We start from the raw sequence: 13,793 nt of genomic DNA, 5'->3' as shown, positions 1-13,793 counted from the left end.
TGTGGACGAGTCAAATGAAATATTCTCTTTTCACAAGACCCAACCATGAGATGGCTGTAAGCAAAGCATAATTTTCTGTAGCACATTAAAAAAGCATCTGGTGAACAAAATTGAATTTCATTATTGCATAAGCCAGATACATTGTAAAAAGAACTGGATTTCATGAACATTTTCCCAAAGGAACAAATAATCATATCATATTAAAATCCAGAGGAATTGAGAAATGTGGCTGAGCAAGTAGACATTGGAATGTTCTCAAACAGCACTGTTTATCATGCATTGAGTCGACAGAATGTGCATTACTTGTGAAGAAGAAATCTTTTCTGTGACGAGTTCAAAATTTAAAGTGTGTCACGATATGCCGCTGGTGAAACTTATTTTAGTACATGCTCTATTATGACATTCATAAGCTTATTTTATGATGTAAAGAATTTTTCTTTTTTAATTTGTTAATGGGTTTCTGACACCACCCACACAGTCAGCCTCAGACCTTAAAAACAACAATTAGCTGTGACATCCTTTTAGGATGAACTTCAGAAAACAACCTATGTAAATTAACATATTTAATATATTATAAAGCAAAAAAAATCTCTCTTCCTTTATTCTTGTTTGACACTTTGTTATCAAATTGTATAGAAGCTTGATAAGTTAGTTTCGGTGGCCATCAAATGTTCAAATGGCTCTGAGCACTACGGGACTGAACATCTGAGGTCATCAGTCCCCTAGACTTAGAACTACTTAAACCTAACTAACCTAAGGACATCACATACATCCACGCCTGAGGCAGGATTCGAACCTGCGACCATAGCAGCAGCGCGGTTCTGGACTGAAGTGCCTAGAACCGCTCGGCCACAACGGCCGGCTAGGTGGCCGTCCTCCACAGCAAGCACAACAAAAAACACCTCCTAACCCTGCACAAAAATTACCACATACAGGAAACCAAAGCAGAAAAGAAAACCCTGTTGAATGATCCAGTTCACATACCAAACAATTCATTTTTACACTAACGGATAAAATAATAGAGCACCACACCAAAAGAGGATGATAATAATAATAACAATAATGGTAACAATAACAATATCACCCGACAGCTTTTAACTTGCTTGTCCACAGAACACTTAAACCAAAACTGAAATCACCTGATCACCACTCATTCATACTCAACCCCCCCCCCCCTCCCCCCCCCCCCCCCCCCCACACACGCAGGTATGAACATCATTAATAGACATTAGTTTTGAACATATACATTGTAAGTTTGGCAACGTGTAGGTAAACAAACCAAACAGGCGGAAACAAATAATGAACTCACAATATTTATGTCTTTCAAAGCACAGTGTTCAAATAAATAGCTATAACTAGTGGCAAAAGAATAATAGTGCACCATAAAGAAGAAGCAGAAACATGGTGAACAGTGTGAAAGAAAAAGTTCGGAGTACAAAATTGTGCTTATGTTGTGGAAATTAAGTGGCAGTGCAGCCTCCAGACCAGATGAGGAAATGCCCAGCCTCCATGCCAGATGAGGAAGCGGCAATGCCAATAAGCTGTAACTAACTACTTATTTACACAAAAAACTATGTCAACTGTCTGATAATACAAAAATAACAAAACTGTCATTTTAGATCCCACTTCAGGTGCCTTAGAGTAAGAAAAAGGCAAAGTGCGAATGGGAAAAATAAATTACATTGCTGCAAGAAAAGATGGTTTATTTAAAAAAACAAGTATTATATAGAATGTATAGACTACCATGTGTCTTCTGATGCTAAAAGGGTTTTAATGTCCGCAGGCAAGGCATTTTCAGATATCTTCACATACTATAATAGTTTTGTGGTTTCTTGAAACCTTCTGTGGTAGCCGAAGAAATGTGATCACTGCCACATTCACACAAAGATGACGTGATCACACTGAGATCACAGAGATGTTGTTGGGATCTCCTGCGATTGAAGCGAAGTCACTGTAAAGCTACTGTTTTATCTGAAGTTTTGGTGCCAAAGATGTGATGGGAGATAGGCACCACTGGGGCATAGTGCCTCCCTTTAATTTTGTAAGACTGTTGGCAATTAATTTTATAGAGCTCCTGATCATAGTCCTTATGTTGTGAAGGATATCACTGGGTGGCACTTCATCATGTTTCACTGAACCACTGCATACAGTTTCCTAGAACGGATTATCTACTTTTATTCCACTGTGTGCTTTTATCTTTAAAATGATGCTCATATTTTTTTACATGAGAAAGTTCATGCACTGCTTCTATAATCTGATACACTACATAAATTTTGGTACTGTAGACATTGTAGCATTTTTAACAGCATCAGTGGTGAGCATGAGCCCGATAAAGTTATAATTGTTTGTTCTTCCACTACTTTTGCGTATTTAAGTCCCTCTAAAATCACTATGAATTCTGCAGTAAGAATGGATACAATTTCTGGGAGCTTGAATATATCTCCTCGATCAGTATTTCCATCTATGAATTCACTTCCTGGCCTGTCTTTTTGTTTGAACCCACCTGTGTAGCCTTATGCTGAAAATGGTTTTGCGAATAGGTTGTCAGCCTAAATTTTTCACATTCAGTGAACCATTGCTGAATAGAATGCATGTTTTGATATTCAGCTTCACTAAGGTATTAGCACAGGGCTTGCTGAATCAACCAATAATTTGGGAAATGGTGATGCGTTCATGAAATGTAGAAGTGTCGAAAGTAAAATTCTGCTAAGGAAAAAAGAAATTATTTTTATATGTATATCTTTTAATCTTATGTTATTGATTTAAGAAATTTTTCATCCTTTGTACATAATTAATAACTGAAATATAAGTTTCTGAAACTGGTCTCTGAATAGGATTCAAAGGAAAAAAACCACAGTTGTTTGATGCATCTTTATCAACACTTGCCTCTCCCCACAAAATGGATGATGAGGTTATTAGAAATAGAACATAAGCTCAGAATGAGCAAGGATGAGGAAGGAAATTGGCCATTTTCTTTTCAAAAGATTTAGGGAAAAACCGAAAATATAAAGCTGGAGGTTGTTTTCCCTCTGTCCAAAATCCAAGTAAATCTTAGCAATGGTGTCACCTCACTTGATAAAACAAACATAGTTTTCTGGAACAGAGACGAGACTAATGAACTAAACTAAATGAGCTAAACATCACCCAAACATAACTGTAATACAATAATCCCCAAAATGACGATGTTCTACAGTCTCCAAAAATTATGCAAGCAGAACAGATGTTCTAAACAACAAAATAACAGGTGCAGCAGTGAAATGGGCAATTCTGAAACTTCCATCTGAGACACAAGTTTATTTGCAATGCTATAAAAAATATAACCTGGATTTACAATGCCTGCCACTTAAAATACCCAGCACTTGAAAATGACATCATATAAGGTGGCTGCCTTTTTCTTTCATACACATTTAAAGTCTTTTATAGAACTTAGACATCACATCTCGCAGGACTGGCACTGGAAATCGATTAACTTCTTCCCAAATTTGACCCTCCAGTTCCTGACTGTGAAGTGGCATTTCATGAAGCATTTCATTTCAGGATTTTCATGCGACCAGTATCTAAAGTTATGCTTGTTAACAAAACCTGAGACATAAAAATTGGCCTCATCACCCAGGATCAGACTGTTACACAGGCCAGGGTTGTCATTCTTGAGTTCCAACAATTCCTGGCGAAAGCTTAGTTTCTTTAGGAGGTCATCCAACATTCAGTTTCTGCACAACCTATATTTTGTATGAGGGTTATTGCAGTTCCTTGTTCAATGTTCACCATACTCTGTGATCTGTTCTCTCAAGTTGCAGCATGTGCTTGTGTGCAGTACACCTGGGACTTTAGCTGAAGGTTTCTTCCACTCTTGCAACGTTCTCTGGCAAGTATACATTTTGCCCTTCCACCCCTCTTTTGCACCGTATCATGTGATTCCTCCAAAGTTCTGTATTTCCAATTTGATAGATGCATGAAGAGGACTGGGGCATGATGTGCAAAATTGTAACGAGAATGAAATACACCGGGTGGCCATGTAGCTGTTGTGTGTCTGATAAGGATATATGTTCAATAAAGAAGCAAGTGATGGGAATGTGACTAAAAGTTATAGTTTTACTGTAAAAAATGGAGTTTGAAATAACTGTAAAAGTGAAATCGAGACGCTGAACGAACGATTACAAAGCCTTCAGCTAGTCGTTGATATTCTGTGGCAAGATATCAGTAATCTTCGAGACGAAAAACGCGAGCTACAAGCAGCAGCTTCAAGTAACATCCAAAGCAAATTACCAGGTATAAATGTGATACAGAAAACTGAAGCAGATCGAAAACTCATGTGCACAACTGGTTACAATGCGTCAGTGGGAATTGAGAGTCCAAAGTACGTAAAAAAACCACTCACACTTCAGAGTGAAAATAACGACCAAAACAAATCAAATAGACGTCCTACTAGGCCTACCAGTGTAAACAACAGTGGACAATGTGAAATAATATCTAACACGGAGTCTAGCGTAGGGAAGATATTCCCTGTAGGAAATGTGCAGAAACATAACATGGCTTCTAGGCAAATACATGTTTCCATAACATCGAGTGCAAAAAAAGTAAAAAACGATCTTTGTGTTTCCATAACATCGAGTGCAAAAAAAGTTAAAAATGATCTTTGTGTGTTAGGTGATAGCCACGGACGTGGAATTTCTGCACTGTTGACAGAAAAATGTAATTTAAAGGTATCAGGCTTTGTCAAACCAGGAGCGCCGTTTCGTGAGATAGCAGAACAAACAAATTCTGCTCAGATATCCAACTTAAATAAAGATGATTTTGTCGTAATTTTAGGTGGCTCAAACGATGTTTATCGGAATGAAACGTACAAGTTAACAAAAGAACTGAAGAACTGTTTAAACAAATTAATACACACCACTATTCGCGTTGTAAACATACCACCTCTTTATGGCTTGCCTGTCTGGTCTTGTGTAAACCGTGAAATTTGTGCTGCTAACAAACAAATCTCTGAAATATGTTCTGACTTTCAGAATGTAGAAGTTATTGACATACATGGCTTAGGTCGAAGGTTTTTCACAGCTCATGGACTCCATTTAAATAAATTAGGAAAAGAACTTTTAGCAGAAAAGCTATTTACCAGTACCTGTGTCGTGAGGACACATGCACCAAGCTTAAAAATCGCCAGAAAAACACAAATTACGGATTGGTTTAAACCAAAAACTACAATCTCGTTAGAAGAAGCAGATCACTCTCACCAACTTGAAGGCATATTATGTACTGATGCAGCAGGAGAAACCATCCCACCATCAACAGCCAGCCCAGCAGCAGAAACCAATCCACCACCAACAGCCAGTATGACAGCAACAACCACTCGACTCCCAGCAGGAGAAACCATCCCACCATCAACAGCCAGCCCAGCAGCAGAAATCAATCCACCAGCAACAGCCAGTACGACAGCAGCAACCACTCGACTCCCAAATAGAAAAATCAAACAACCATTGCACTTAAAGGATTTTTTAGTGCCAGTGAGCCTAAGGCAAATACAAAGGTAAGAAACGTTTATATTCATGATTGTACTGGTTCCCAAACATTTCCAACAAAAACTGTAAAGAAGGAAAAAGAGAATAGGAAGTGTAATAATCCTATAAAGAAAACTATTCTTGAAACCTTAGGCAAAAAAAAAAAAACAGCACTTTTCTAATGCACTTGAAAGTAAATGGCATGGTTACAACCCATCAAAATGAAAGAATGAATAAAATTGATGAAATACAAATTTTACTCTCTGAATGTAAAAATGTTAAAATTGTTTGTTTAAACGAGCATTGGCTTACAAAAGATAATATCATAATATTAAATAAGTTAAAAAATTTCAATGTAGCATCAAGTTTTTGTAGAAAAAATAGAACTCATGGGGGCTCGGGCATACTTGTAAATAACTCTGTAGAATATAAAGTAAAAGACGATTTCAAGAAGGAGTATTTGAAAGGTGCTCAATTGAATTAGAAACACAAAATATTATTATTGTTTCTATATATAGAATCCCGGGTGTAGAGATAACAAAATTATTTTTACCAAAATTAAAAAATCTTTTACAGAAAGTCATCAATGAGAAAAAGAAATAGGTATTAATAGCAGCTGATTTCAATATAAACTTATTCAATCAGACAAATGACTCAATAAAGTTTATGGACTTAATCGAAAATTTTGGTTTCAAGGTAAACTTCCTGGAAATCACAAGGGAAAACGGAAATACAGGAAGTTGTATTGATAACATTTTAACAAATTATAAATTTGATGATGCAAAGAAGTTATGTGTGGAATTAGGACTCTCAGACCACTCTGCTCTGTTTATTGAAATAGCAAATGCAAATGAACCAAGTACTAAAAATACTTATAGCAAAAGACATTTTACTGCTGGAAATTTAAAACAGTTCTGCTCTAAATTAGAAGAGGTGGAGTGGCAAGTTGAAGATGAAACTCCAACCTCTGTACATTTTAACAGGTTTCTAGAAAGTTTTCTACATGTATTTAATGAAATATTTCCACTTAGAGTATTCCACACAAAGGTGTCAAATAAGCTAAATTGGATCACCACTGGAATAAAAATATCCAGTTGGAAGAAAAGACAACTGCGCAAGGAGCTGAAATATAACAAAGACCCTGTTTTCATAAAACTAAAAACTGTAAAATAAATTAAATTCATATTGCCTGCAGAAACCAGGAACTGAAAGAATCAGATTGTGTTAAATTCTTAGGAATACATTTGGACCAAAATTTATCCTGGTCTTCACATATAGAATACTTGGCAAACAAGTTAAACAGCCTGACCTTTGCTATGAAGATTTTGTCATACTCAACTAGCATGGAGATAAGAAAAGTAGTTTATCACAGCTATTTTGAAGCTGTTATAAAGTATGGCATTATCTTTTGGGGTAATACAAGCAAAATCATTAGAATACTAAAATTACAAAAATCAACTGTTAGAAATATGTGTAATGCAAGACCAAAAGAATCTTGCCGTCCACTATTAAGAAATCTAAAAATATTAAGTGCCCCCTGTTTGTACATCTATGAACTGATTATTTTTGTGTACAGTAACCCTACGTTATTCACAGACAACAATTTTGAGCATCAATACAGCACTAGAAATAAGACAAACTTCATGCTTCCTACTCACAGAAAAGTTATATGCACAAACCCCAGAATATATGGGCATGAAAATCTACAACATGCTAAAAAAGAAACAAATAAACAGCATGGAGCTAGGGCAACTGAAACCAAACCTGCACAAGTTACTAGTGGAGAAATGTTATTACTCCATAGAAGAATTTATGAATGATGATGTGGAAGTCTGAGCAAGGAAACATCACCTGTAAATTAAGCTTAGCAGTTTTGTGTAAAATAAATGATTTTAAAAATATGTTTACTACGTAAACACTGCTGTTCTATATTACTTTGTGATACATGTAAACTGGAGTGTTGATATGTTGTTTTTGTAAAACTGTATATACAAATTGAAATTGTAATGTAAATGTAATGTTGACGAGTCCCCAGTACATCAGATCTGTGATTTGACTTTGTACGTTATGGGGTAATAAAATTTTTTATTTTGATTGATTTGACTAAAAAGTGCCAGATGGTTATATTTAAGATACAGCTGCTCATAAAGCTCCATTGTGGTCTGTAATTATCACATGGCAGTAAACTTGATAGGTATGCTAATGCACTAATGTCGAACTGATTAATGCTGAAAAATATTATTTCTAATTTCACCCACCAGGCACAAATCTGTCACTAAACAGCTTTTCTTCAACATCTCTGGTGCTCATACTGAACGAACTGAGTAAGGTGCAGTTATAATAAAATCAACATTATGTCTTTCTGACTTCTTTGACCTTTTCTGCCCAGGTCTAATTCTTAATCCATCATATGTGGAAACATTTCTATGCGTCTTTCTTGTGTTCACAGTGCTAGATTTGCACATGCTGGCCATAACTAGAACTAACTTTTTTCCAGTGTAAACTGGTTCCACATTAACACATTAAAATATCCACTTGCATATGATAATTACAGCCCACAGTAAGCCTCTGTGTGTAGTTGCACTTTAATTGTAACCACCCAGTACTATGCAAATGAAATCAAGACAGTAAATTACAAGGACAATAATAATCATATACATAGCTACTATAAATGATACTTTCATTTTTAAAGTTCTATTTTCCAATGCATTTCTTGTATAAATGTGAGAGATGCATGAATAGAATCATAAACTCAGCAAGTTTGCATTTTCCACTCTACAAATGTTCTATAAGTGCCTGTCTGGTTGTGTGATACATGTCCAAGTGACAGTCAATTTTGTTTCACGCCTTATGCAGAAACATTTTGTCAATAGTCATCACAGCAGCACTGATTCATTCTCTGAGCTGTTTCAACATTCTTGGAAGTGAGGGTACATAAACACCATCCTTAATTTACATCCAAAGGAAAAAAGTCACAAAGGGTTAGAGCAAGTGATCTAGGGGGGCCAGAGAACAGACTCACGTCATCTTCACTGCTACGTCCATTCCAGCAAAGCAGAAGTTCGTTGTTTAAGTAATGACGAACAGTGATGCTCCCATGAGGAGGTGCTCCATGTTGTAGGAAGATAAAGTTCTCAGAATCAGTAGTCAGATGTGGAAACAACCACAACTGCAACATATCAAGATAAGAGATACCTGTCACAGTCTTCTCATAGAAGAAAAATGGCCCATACAACTTCGTCTGTAACATTGCACAGAAAACACAAACCTTCAGAGAATCTCATTCACGGGTACAATTTCATGAGGATTTTGAATGCCCTACACACTCTCATTGTTGAGATTAATCTCTGCTAATAAATGAAATGTTTCTTCATTGTGTAATATCAGCTTGGGAGGTGAAATGTTCATCCTCACTTCATGCATTCTGATAGAAAACTGAATGTTCCCCTCCCCCCCCCCCCCCCTTTTTTGTCGTTGTTGCATAAGCTGCAGATGGTATGGTTTGAAATTTAACCGCTATCACAAAATCTTCTGCACAGTTTGTTGTGGTATTCCAAGTTTGTAGCTTGTGCAGATCGATGATTGATTTGGACTGTGTATGAAATTTTCCCTGAACCCTCTCTATGTTGCATCTTCCACATTTGAGCAACAACCAGCACCCCTAAATTGTTGGTATCAATGCACACCTCTCTGTTTATATGGTGACTCTTCTATAATTCCTTCTGAATCCACACTAAACTGTTGTAACAGTTTAACATCTTGTATATTTAAACATACAAAAACTCTTTCCTTGCTGTCACCTTATTGTCACGGCATTTGACTCTTAATTCCACATGCTGCGCAAAACGCAAACTTCATGAGTTTACAATTCTATTCACACACCAATCATAGATGTATTATTTTGGGAATCAGAGCTTTGAAAGCGAATGAATCATTTATAATAGTCCTGTATTTGCGATTGTTCAGTTTCTCCTAGTGTATAAATATTGACTAAACAACCAGCTGAGCAGCCATGGGAGGTCAGTTTGTCAGTGCATCTGACAATGGCAAAACATTAGACAGCCAAAATATTGCACCTGTTGAACACTATAACCAGCAATATATCCATGGAATGTTCAACCAACCACATATCTTATATAATGAACAAAAAAAGCTGCTTGGGATGTTATCAAGACAGAGAGAGAGAGAGAAAAAAAAATCAAGATTATGTTCACAGCTCACAAGTACCATATAATACAAAGTGTCCATAATTGAAGTTCCAGTTTCAAAATGCTGTAGAAAGAGAACCATTCCTCAGAATGACGTCAAATTTGTCCAACTTATTAATGATGCCAGGGGAACTGTCATTGGGGGTTAAATAAAAAATCTGACTAATAGATGACACTGTGTCAGAATATGCACACCAACAGACATGGGGCACACAGCTGTTCCACAGTTTGTGCCCAAGGCACCCAACATGACTGTCTCCCGTGTTGCTGGTAAGGCTCTTCTACAAGAACGGTGACTGTGGACCAGTAGCACTGCAGTAATTTCAGACACTCAACAGTATGAAGGGTATGGTTACAAAAATTGAAAAGACAGGTTCTTTTGAAGTGCAATGTGGCAGAGAGACAACTGTAGATGGGACCGCAACACTACAGGAGAAATAGTGGTGTGCAAAATTCAGTGCACGGGGAATTACCTGAATGTTGGACATGCTTGCAACGATCGTGCATAAAATCGCACGAAACATCCAGCATGGCTGTCCATACAAAATCACCCATTTAAGGAGTTGCTTCCTGCTGACTTCCCAGCAAGGCAAACGTCCACTCTGGGATTTCTCGCTTGCATGGAAGTGGACAATGAATGACCACGGAACATTGTGTGGACAGACAAAGCTCCATTTCCATCTACAACGACAAGTGAATACATAGGCAATAGAAAATCTGGAAGCACATCACGATACCACTTTATTCTAAAAAGGTGACTGTGTGGTGCAGGTTGAAAAACCGTTGTTTATTGTAGGACCGTATTTTTTCAAGGAGATGAATCCTTTCAGTCCTCTTACCTATACAATCACTGGTAACTGCTGCAACAGTCACATACACACTAACTCCTCCAATAATGTGGATATGTGGGTAGGATTATTTTTATGCAAGATGGCACTCCTCCATACATTGCACAGCAAGTGAAGCAGCTGCTGCAGAGATATTTTGAAATGCTAGAATTGTTGCCCGTCACTTTCCCACAGCCTGGCTGTCCAGATCAGCTGATCTTAATCCATGTCACTTCTGGCTACGGAGCTATCTGAATTATGTTGTTTTCAGTGCTCCAATTATGAATGTAGCTGAATTGAAAGCATGCATTTCGCAACGCATTCTGAACGTGACCCTTGAGACACACTGGTATGTTGTGGAACACGCTGTTTGCCAATTTTAACTTTTGTGAGGAAGCAGGGACAGCATATTGAATACGTGGCAGTCTCACGACAATTAGAAACCAATTTCATTTTGTTTTTAGGCAGTTTTTGGGTCCATGACATTTAAAACCAATCTCATTGTTACTTTATATGTGATTGTTGACCTCATGACAAATAAAAAACTGATTTTTCCCCATCAGTTTTGGTATGCCCTTGCCATTGTGGATGGGCTTAACTAACAGTGCCACAATTGTAGACTGCCACACTTGTGCAGTCACGCACAATGAACAGAACGGATGATGTAATGTACAACTCAATCCATAGCCATCGTACTGTGATTCATCTGTCATTTGTAGCCAACCCCATTTATGTTAAGATGCTTTCAGCACCCTCTACTAGTAAAACTTCAGTTGAAGTTTGTTTTGTTGCACGATGTTTCGCCCAGCATCAATAATACGCTGTTCAAATTTTATGTCACTCTTAAACAGCGTTTCTCTTTCTACAGCATTTCGAACCGGAACTTTGAATCCAACGTACATTGTATCTATAATTACATTTTGCAAGTCCCAGGATAAAATGCAGTCTTGTGAATGATGGCAATTAACAACAGTGGTAACTCCCAGCATTATACAATCAATCACATGGTTGGTTCTGTTGTACACATAACACGGAGATGGAAGTTTGTGAAGCAAAAGCTCATATTAGTAGTCCCACAGCAGAAGATTACATTTGCATCTGCATTCCATAATCCACAGTATGTTTGTGTCAGATGGTAATGGCATAAAAATTATCCCAAACTGCATTTATTTTACCACATCTATCCACAAATGGCATGTGGGAAAAAAGTCTGTCAGTGTGTCTCCGAATAAGCTGGAATTTCTCTAGTTCTAGAGTCATGGTACAATTGCTCTGGACAGATACTCTTAAGATATTTGAAGGTTGTGACGGATTCCCATGAGTGACCATTAATTCTGCAGTCAAATAATATTACCATATTTATTCGAGTACAGGATGTTCCTTACTATAAAGCAACCCCCCCCCCCCCCCCTTTTTCCAAAAGGGCTTCCTGAGAAAAATTTATTTCCAACATATTCTAATCAAAATTACAAATTGTTTTGTGACAAAATACCTGTCAAAAAAGTTAACATTATATTTATTCTAAATTTAGGCCCTTTATTGCTTTCCACATTTTGAAAATACAAGGAGAAACAAAATAAATGAAAAGAAATAGTGCAGGCTATTTCCTTCCCGGCAGTTTTTGCTTACTAATGCCCTCATGGTATCACTAATTTCAATCATTATCCTAATAGTAAAGCTGTGAAATATAAATCGTCGTCATCACAAATATTTGGCTATTTCTTGCAAATATGTTGCAATTTCTGAGGTTGTGGTTACTGTGGGACCTGAGAATAAATCTGATTTCGCTTCTACACCAACATGAGAAAGTTACAATGATCTTGCTTCCAAATACATCATCTGCTCACCACTCTCTCACTGACTATGTAGAACAGCAGCTGACACATTCTCTTTCATTCCAATCATACATCACAATGCACACTGACTGCATTGCACCACAAAATGCCTAAGTATGCTACTGGCCTCTATCTAGACTTTTACCGTCTCCTGCAGAAATGAATACTTGTTGAGTAGTTGTCCAATTTTAAAGCCAATTTAATTTTAACTACAAACTGATTCAGCTGGCAAACTACAGTTTAAATATGGCACATGTTCCTAAACAGCCAAAGTACACAATATAGATTCCCATGGTTGGCAACATGACGTAATGTGCTACCTACTCGCTATTCCCCTCCACGCACTCCTCTAGTTCTCAAACAAGCTGGTATCACCACTCACCCTCTAACATCCCATAGTGCTTTGCTTGAACAACAGTGAAATACAGACTGCAATGTACTCTAGAAACAGGTCATATGTAACAAAATTAACTAATACATAAATAAAAGATTGCAGTCACAATTCAGTCCAACTCTAAAACTTTTGCTCATCCAACCACCTACTGATGTCTTGGTAGTCTCCACAATGGATCTTGTGCTTTAATTTATTCTCATTACAACAATTAGTCAATTTTGTATGGTTTATTTTGTCTTCAGACATTTCATTCTGGATTAATTTTCCCTCTGGTTTCCATCTTAATTTCACTATCATGTTCTAAAACTGATCAAAAGTTGCTAATGTTTTTATCTACTCTTCTAATGTAAGAGCGGCGGCTTCTCATTTGCTACCAATTTAATATATCATTAAAGTCTCTCATAATCAAATAAAATATTGATCTACGTTCAGAATCAAGTCATGTATTCTGAAGGAGAATATGTCCACTTTTGAATCTTACCTTTACTTAAAAAGCAATATTAATGTTTCTGCACAGTATTGATACATGTTTGAGAACTTTTAGTGCAAACCTGTTCAAATTCAAGAGTTTGTAAGATGATATAATTTAGAGCTATTTCCTCCTGTGCTTCACAAAATTGTCATATTTTAAGCAGAACAACAGATTGTTGTAGCAGATAGTTCAGTGTCTCGCACATCCCTTGCACTACTGCCACCCAAGTCAAATGTTACACGACTGCTCGAGCAGCATCAATAATGTGTCAAGCGTTTTAGTGTATCAGGAACTCTTGAGCCTGTTTGAACGTATCGTCTGTCCATCTCTGCCTTTCTGAGTTCTTCAGAATAAATCTGCATGTAACCTCAATAGCCAAAGCATCAGCTATAAATGTAAGACAGCCCAAATGTACTCTATTCAACAACATCAATATGTTAACCTCAGCAGCAATGGTTTTATCTGCAAATATAAGATGACCCTGTATTTTTCAAGTAATGAATTTGGGAGAAAGCCTCTCTTATAATCAGGTAAATATGTTATGTCCTTCTACCTATTTGCA

The 13,793-nt window shown here is 37.0% G+C and overlaps 1 protein-coding gene across 7 annotated transcripts in view; it reads right to left on the bottom strand.

Annotated features, from left to right (window-relative positions):
• The window catches only part of LOC126266816 (uncharacterized), a 342,237-nt gene that overhangs the window by 45,858 nt on the left and 282,586 nt on the right, over window positions 1-13,793 (bottom strand). The gene's annotated exons all lie outside the window — the stretch shown is intronic.

Source organism: Schistocerca gregaria, chromosome 1, assembly GCF_023897955.1.
Source record: "Schistocerca gregaria isolate iqSchGreg1 chromosome 1, iqSchGreg1.2, whole genome shotgun sequence".
Classification (NCBI taxonomy): domain Eukaryota; kingdom Metazoa; phylum Arthropoda; class Insecta; order Orthoptera; family Acrididae; genus Schistocerca; species Schistocerca gregaria.
The sequence above is the reverse complement of the archived record's forward strand: the minus strand, read 5'-3'. Positions and strand labels throughout refer to the sequence as shown.